The sequence below is a fragment of the Trachymyrmex septentrionalis genome, unplaced genomic scaffold, assembly GCF_001594115.1.
Source record: "Trachymyrmex septentrionalis isolate Tsep2-gDNA-1 unplaced genomic scaffold, Tsep1.0 scaffold246, whole genome shotgun sequence".
NCBI classification, from domain to species: Eukaryota; Metazoa; Arthropoda; class Insecta; order Hymenoptera; family Formicidae; genus Trachymyrmex; species Trachymyrmex septentrionalis.
This window is the reverse complement of record NW_017305404.1, coordinates 143458-151711: the sequence shown is the minus strand read 5'-3', so window position 1 is coordinate 151711 and position 8254 is coordinate 143458.

Here is an 8254-nt window from a genome sequence, read left to right as displayed (position 1 = left end):
GCATTGACATGAAAGCAATACATACGATTTTGCATGATCACTTGAGCGTATGGAAACTTTGCAGTCGTTGGATCCCACACAATTTGACCGAAGCTCAAAAACAGGCTCGTGTTAAATGGAGCAAAGAAATGCTCAAGAAATTCAACCGAGGTCGATCAAATTTGGTCTACAACATTGTTACTGGGGACGAAACATGGATCTATTCGTATGAGCCCGAAAATCAACAATCCACTGTTTGGGTATTTCAAAATGAACCGAAACCAACAAAAGTTGTTTGTTCACGCAGTGCTGCCAAGCAAATGATTGCTTGTTTCTTCGATTATACCGGACATGTGACAACCGTGGCTTTAGAGGATCGAAGGACTGTAAATACTGATTAGTATACAACAATTTGTTTGCCAGAAGTCATAAATGAATTGCGTAGAACAAACCGAAATCGTCGCATCATCCTTCATCATGACAACGCCAGCTGTCACACAGCATGTCAAACCGTTGATTTTTTATCCAGTAATAATGTCGAATTGATGACTCATTGTCCGTATTCACCTGATTTGTCACCTAATAATTTCTTTTTGTTCCCAAACGTTAAAAATAAGATGCGTGGTGAGCGATTTGAGTCGCCTGAAGCAGCTGTTGAAACATTTCGTACACTGATTTCTGAGGTTACAGCCTTAAAGTGGAAAAAATGCTTCAAAAATTGGTTCGAGTGTATGCAAAAATGTATCAATCTTAAATGTGAATACTTCGAAAAACAATAAAGCCATTTACCAAATTTTACATGATTTTTTTCATATTGTTTGCAGAAACTTTTTCAGCAGCCTACGTATATGTATGTATACCTAGGTAGCCAAATTGTTTGCAGTTTTCTAGCAGGCTGTCAGCAGGTTCGAGCACAAAATGACGGCAGTCTGCCATCAACTGCGTCCGCATTAGGCTTATGTTCTCGCCTGTCAACATAATGTGAAGGCAAATTGTTGACAAAAACTGAGCAGATCTTGCCGACATTATCTGACGCTTGCAGATTCTGTTACATTTTTTCTAGCAGTCTGTCAACAGTAGTATGTACAGTAGTATGTCTAATTCTGTTGTCATTTTGTTGGCATAGTGTGCAGCAGACATTTAAAAAATCTGCTTTCTACAGACTTGGCTACCTGGGTATGTATGCATGTATGTGTTGTACGTATGTCTTTATGTATGTACGTATATGACATTACAATATATGTACTGTGCAAAAGACATAATAAAGAATATAATTATTTTATTTGCTATATTTACATCTGTAGTGTATGTAGCTAGCGCTACTTGTAACCATTTATTTTTTCTCTCAGCGCAGCGCTGCCAAGAGAGCGTGCTACGAAAGCGAAGGGAGGACTATCGCCCGACCGTTATATTCATTCATTCTTTTGTAATGGCTATGCCAGATAGCATGTATTTTTCAATTCTAAGATTTTATACAAATATATTGTATTTAACCTCATAGTGATCCGATCTTGTGTTGCGAGACCTATCCTCGATACATTACATTGGCGACGAGGAAAATCGGTAATATCTGTATTAAGATTCAAGAAAACTTAGTGAAAAGTAATTCTAAGTGTGGATCGGAAAAATCAAGATGTCGACAACGGATTTATTAAAATTGCAAAAAGAGCTTGAGGAACGAAAAAGAGTTTTGGCAGAAAGAGCGAAGCAATAAGAACATCAAAGAATACAGTTAGCAATGGAAAGCCAGCAAATAGCAAAAGTAAGAGCAGAATTTGATGCAGCTAGAAAAGAAGAACCACATGGCACAGGAACCATAGTAAAAGAAACCATTGTAAGAGGGACCATTGGCAATATATCTGAATTTTCAATGATGGAATATTGGACGAGATGGTTCGAAAGATTAACGCACTACTTCTCAGTAATAATATGCCGAAAGAAAAAAAGTATCGCTTTTTATTACGTTAATGGATAGTGAAGGATATGAACTTCTCTACAATTTGTGCTCACCGAAAAATCTCTCATTGGAACGTCTTGCGGAGATTATGCAAAAACATCTGCAACCGCAGTTAAGTGTAATAGCGCAGTGTTATAAATTCAAGCAATGCAAGCAGATGGAAGGAGAGGACATCAAAACATATATAACCAAGCTTAAAAAGTTATCAGCTCATTTTGGGACAATTGGAAATCCACATTTGAGACCAATTCGTATGGGGCTGACCAGTCAGAAAATCAGGAAGAGATTACTAGAAGAACAACATTTGATGTATGCCAGGGCAGTAGAAATTAGTGCAATTATGGAAATGGTAAAACGTGAAGCGGCAGACATGGCGGCAAGTAGCAAAGAAAGCGAACTCAATTTTTTGGATAAGGAAAGAAAAAGGGTAACCTGTTTTTGTTGCGGAAAAAAAGATCACATGTCAAAAATTTGTCGTTTTAAAGGTTGCATGTAAGGAAAAAGGGTCATTTAGTGGTTGTCTGTAAAAGTAAAGAATCTAGTAGAGAGAGGAAAAGCCAGAAACAAGAACAAATGGAGAATAAAACTAAAAATGTAGTAAAGAATCCGAATCATTATTTAGAAGAATTCAGAAATGATAATGACAGCATAAACAACGTGTACTATAAAAAGGATACAGATAATAGTGAAATCCTAGATTATGTAAAACCGCTTAAAGTTAGTCTTAGGATAGGAAACAAAATGCTTGCGTTCGAAATTGATACAGGATCGCCGATATCTGCAATATCACAGAGAGATTTTGAGAAATTTAAGCCGTTTGAAAATGCAATCATGACGAGAACTTCATGTAGTTTTAGAACGTATATAGAGAACCCGATAATTCCACTTGGTACTTTAAAAGTTAAAGTAGAATTTAAAAGTAAGAAACGGGAACTTGAATTATTTGTATTACCATGTAAAAGCACACCGATAGTAGGTAGGAATTGGCTTCAAGCCCTAGAGATTATGCAGTTCAAAGAACCAATAGAGAAGTTATCAATTAAAACAGTGAGCGAAGAACCTAAAAATATTAGTAGTAGATTCGAGTCACTTTTTTCCTAGAAAACTGGGGCATTATACCAAAAAAAATTTAAGTTACATCTTAAGGAGGATGTCAATCCAATGTTTTGTAAACCAAAACCAGTGCCTTTCGCGTTAAAAGAAAAAATCGAAAAAGAAATTAATCGTTTATTAAAAAAGGGTTCTAGAAGCAGTTGAAAATAATGAGTGGGCAACACCGTACCGATTCCAAAAGCGAACGGTCAAATACGGTTATACGGAGATTATAAAGTAACACGTAACCCTCACTTACAGGTGGATAAGTATCCAATTCCGAGAGTATCAGATTTACTCACAAAGTTAGGGAGTGTACGATATTTACAAAATCAGATTTAGCGCAGGTCTATCAGTAGGTAAAGTTAGATGAAGAATCAAAATCATTAACTACGATAACAACTCATAAAGATTTATTTAGAAGTAATCGTTTGAGTTTCGGAATAGCATCAGCACCTAGGTTCCAACGCAAAATCGAAAAAATATTCAGGACTTAAACAAGGTCGCAAGATTTTTCGATGACTTAGTGGTTACAGGAACTACAAGGGAAGAGCATGATCAAAATATAACGGAAGTTTTACAGAGGTTGCAAGATTGTGGATTAACATTAAGTAAAGATAAATGTGTATTTGCACAAGACAGTATTAAATTTTTAGGATTCAAATTAAGCGACAAGAGCATTCAAGCTTCAATTAGGAAAGTTAACGCAATTGTAAATGTTAAAAAACCCGAGAACGTTACACAGCTCAAATCATTTTTAGGTATGATTAATTATTTTCCAAATTCATTAAAAATTATGCGGACCACTATACGAACTTCTTAAAAAGAATAAGAAATGGGTTGGGACAAGGGAGCAAGAATTAGCTTTTAGAAAAGCTAAAGAAAATCTAGCATCGCGGGAAATTTTAATACACTATGATACAGAAAGACAACTTAAAATTACGTGTGATGAATCCCCTATAGGGTTACGGGCAGTTTTGTCACATATTCTGCCGGACGGATCGAATAGGCCAATAGCGTTCGCTTCTAAAATGTTATCAAGGGCACAGAAAAATTACTCAACTTGATAGAGAAGCATTAGCTCTAATATTTGAAGTAAAAACATTTCACCAGTATGTTTACGGTCGTAATTTCATACTGAAAATTGATCATAAATCTTTAACGTACATTTTTGGACCAAAGAAAGGAATTCCGCAAATGGCGGCTAGTCGAGTACAAAGGTGGACCGTATTTTTAGCAGGATATGACTTAAATAACGATAAAATTAAACATGTTAAAGGACAGGATAATGGGCCTGCTGACAGTCTATCGAGCATTGGTAGGGAGGATATTAACGAGTCAATTGAAATGGAAGAGTCCGAGGAACATACATATTTAAAAATAATCGGAGAAGAGATACAAAGGGTAGATTGTAAACTCGTTCGTAGGGAAACAAGCAAAGATGCAATTTTGAGGAGAGTTCGAGATTTTGTAATGCAGGGGTGGCTGGACAAAGTGAAAGATTGCCTGAGGCCATTTTATAGTCGTAGATTAGAGTTGTCTTTGGAAGAAGATTGCGTAATGTGGGGATACCGCATTGTTATTCCACAGTCTTTGAGAGCCGATTTATTAGAAGAGCTTCATGGAGCTCATCTCGGGATAATTAAAATGAAGGCGTTAGCTCGGTCTTATTTCTAGTGGCCTGGGTTAGATAAGGACATTGAAGAAATAACTAAGACATATAAAGGGTGCTTAGAGAGCGCAAACGATCCTCCGAAGGCTTCGTTACATGTATGGAAATGGCCACAGGGGCCAAACCATTGCATATATCTAGATTTTTGCGGACCAATTAGTGGTCATATGTACTTTGTGATAATCGATGCATACTCGAAATGGATTGATATTAAGAAAATGTGCGATATCTCGTCGGAATCTGCGATTAGAGCTTTAAAAGAATATATAAGCATATAGAGACTGCCACATCAAATTGTTACCGATAATGGGCCGACATTTACGAGCGAGCAGTTTCAAGAGTTTGTATTGCGTAACGCTATTAAGCATACGAAAACTGTATCGTATCTGTGTCTAACGAAGCAGCGATCAGAATGCGCACTTTTAAAAAAAAGTTTGAAGTATTGCTTAGGGATAATACGAGATACGATGCTTTACATAAATATATTTGTTTTATATATCGCTCGACATTACATTGTACAACGGAAAAGACACCAGCGGAATTGTACTTAAACAGATGTTTGAGAATGAGATTGGATATTATTAAACCCGATATTAGAAGCAGAATTGAGTAGAAGAAAAATGATCAGCAACGTTTTTTTAAGAACAATCGTACAGTTATTTTTGGAATTAATGATTCAGTGATGGCTAGAGATTATAGGACAAAGTCGTGGAGACAAGCAATAATTATTGAGCAAACTAGTCCGATTACTTATAATGTTAAAACTGATGACGGACGTATCTGGAGACGTCATATTGATCAACTGCGGACATGTAATCTGCGTTTACCGGGGTCTAATTCGACCAAGAGCTCAAAACTATCGGAAGTGTTACATCGGATGAACATAATTCTTTAACCCCTAGTATAACATAAATGAAGGGGCATTATCGACTCATTGTAATGTTAACGACGATCAGGTCACTTCGAACAGTGATATAAGTGCTCGCCGTCAGGGCGAAATAACTGCAGCAAAACCAAGGAAAACCGGGAGTACCAACACTGAAGTGGAAAGGCGCTCAAGCCGAATTCCAAAACCTCGGCGAATCTTAAATTTATAAGTTTGTATTTCTTTTTTTTATTATGTTTTCAATTCAAGTGTGGAGGAATTTGTAGTGTATGTAGGTAGCGCTACTTGTAACCATTTATTTTTTCTCTCAGCGCAGCGTTGCCAAGAGGGCGTGCTAGGAAAGCGAAGCGGGGACTATTGCTCGACCGTTATATTCATTCATTCTTTTGTAATGGCTACGCCAGATAGCATGTATTTTTCAATTCTAAGATTTTATACAAATATATTTAATCTCATAGTGATCCGATCTTCGTTGCGAGACCTATCCTGGATACATTACAACATCATCAATATTTTATATCTCATTTCTTCGCGGCGTTATTAAGTATCTAGCGAACAGTATTCAACAGATATTATACGGCTATCGAATTGCTGATGAAATTAGCGAAAAATGTACGGGATCAATCGGTAAAGTATCCTTTTGAAAAAGTGCGAGCAATTGTACAGAGCACAAAACACTAGTCTGTAATGACCGCATCTCTAAATCTAGCAAGGATCACAGATTTTACTTGACTAACTAACTGACTGATTGAATCTCTATAACTCTTTTGTTTTGTAAAGACTGATAGTCGATTGACTGACTGACAATGTGTGATTGATCTATCGCTGAAGCGTTCTACGAGCACGAGTTTCATCGCGCTACTTATCCGGACGTAGAGAAAGAATTGCACAGGAAGCGAGACAAGGTATACGTTAAATGGTTAGGATTTGATGGATCACATAATTCGTGGATACACGAAAAAACAATCATTTGATAGAATTTTGATTCGTATACTTTTTATACATATATGAGGTATAAATTATAATGATAGTAATACATAATAGTAACATATAATATGTATATAAATGTAAAAAAAAACATAAAGTATAAATTAAAATAATATATATAAACAATATAAAAAACAATTAAAAGAAAACAATATAAAATGATACATATATTACGAAGATATCCGCCAATGTTCCCATAGTAATGTCTCCGTCGAGTCCGATACGATGTATCGTTTGTCGTCCTTTAGACTTAGGTATTTTCGATTCGGATGTCATGTACACCTCGTGTAGTTTAGATCGTATATACGGTTGACGACAAGTCACTTCAATCTTTGTTCAAACACCGCATGTAATCGTCGAACATTATCGTTCGGGCTACGACGTTACTCTACGCTTTTCACCTTTTAGTATCCTTCTTGCCATCTACCCTCACCGCGTACATCTTCGCTCTGAGTCCAACAGATTCGGTCATTATCATACTGTTGTTCTCGTCCTGCATTAAACCCGGTACTTTTTTATTCGCGAGAAGCATACGGTACGTGTTGTCTGCCGAATAATCGCTCGTGTCGAATTTAGCAATATCGCGTTTTATCGTCTCGCACTCTATGTGATAAATGAGACTGTCTGTATCGGTATGATTTTATATTTTATATTTATTGCGATATATCGATAACATGTACTTGTGGTGAAATTTGTACAAACAGACTTTCGATATGTCAAGTATACACATACCTACGTAAATCGGCTTGTTGACTCTGCTGCAAATTCCTATGAAAATCTATAGTTTTCGTTATGTGCACTATAGATTTTCAATACTGACAATAAATTTTGGAACACAGCCTCTGTAGGAGCTTGTATAGGGCAAACAATTAATTACAACAGAGAAAAATATCAGGGCGTTCCTCGTCTCAAACCCAGGCCTGGTCTCTCCTCCGAGTTGGTAGACTTCCGTCCTGCCACTGAGCCACACAGCCCTGACACTGATAGCTTCTCTATTGTGCTTACTTCCTTTAAATTTCTTACAATAGATATTTATAGAATTTACACAGCATGTACCATATATATAGGATAACATAGAAAATTTTTTTACAAGATTTTACATAGGAGAAATCTGGCATCCAATTTATAAAAAGAGGCTCCTATAAGATCGAATGGGAAAAAGAATGTGCACGTTGATGCAATCCTAAATGAAATGCAGGATGTCTCGTATTTGGAATTATTTTCGTGTACAGATAAAGTAGATTAAACTGAGTCGAAAAGTCCTGTATCATTTTGTAATTTTCACAATAGTTAGTTTCTAAAAATTGCTGAATAAGCGGGTAAAATCGATGCATAAGACAACTTTAAGATATTTTTCAGAGTTCTTTATGACATATTTTAAAAATGTTTTTCAAAGAACTCTTAAAGATACTTTAAAGTTGTACTGCGTCGATTTTAAACATTCTGCTTATTGGGTAATAATTGCAAAAATTACAAAATGATAGAAAACCTTCTGGTTCAGTTTAATCCGCTCTATCTGCACACAAAAATAGCTCCAAATATTTATATAATATATCCTGTATAATCCCAAAATAGTTGCAAATTTCTGAGAAATTGTATAGTTCTTATAATTTACATATTAGAGTGTGTACACAAAATGTTATAATAGTAGCCAACTGATGTAATTCCAAAAAAATCTGAG